Source organism: Cucurbita maxima, unplaced genomic scaffold, assembly GCF_002738345.1.
Source record: "Cucurbita maxima cultivar Rimu unplaced genomic scaffold, Cmax_1.0 Cma_Scf00113, whole genome shotgun sequence".
NCBI classification, from domain to species: Eukaryota; Viridiplantae; Streptophyta; class Magnoliopsida; order Cucurbitales; family Cucurbitaceae; genus Cucurbita; species Cucurbita maxima.
In genome coordinates, this window is record NW_019272129.1 from 210,094 (window position 1) to 210,533 (window position 440).

Consider the following 440-nt stretch of genomic DNA (forward strand, 5'->3'; position numbering starts at 1 on the left):
GAATTGTAAAACTCCCCTGTTAAAGCAATTTCCAACCCTTCCCCCTCCCTCCTTTCCTTTTCCAATAGAGATCTGTAAAATCAAACAAAACAGAGCAAAGATCTTAACAGTGTTTTAGCTGGCCTTAGTAAGGAAGACGAGGCAGTTCATTTCTCATCTTTTTCTGCTTAAATTTCAGAACAAATCTAAGAAAAACAGTGATTTCCAGTAGCAAGATTCAGTGGGTTTGTGAGAAAAAAACAGAACAAATTTGCAAATGGGGTTGACTAGTGGAAGGAATCAAGCCATGGATGACGCATAATGGCGTTGACAGAGAAGCAAATTAAGAGTTTTTTTGTGAAAGATAAAGAAAATGGCTATGGGGGATGAAGAATATGCTCCTTTTTCAAAGCAATGGTGGAGAATCAGTGTTTTTTTTTTTTTTTTTTTTTTTTTTTTTT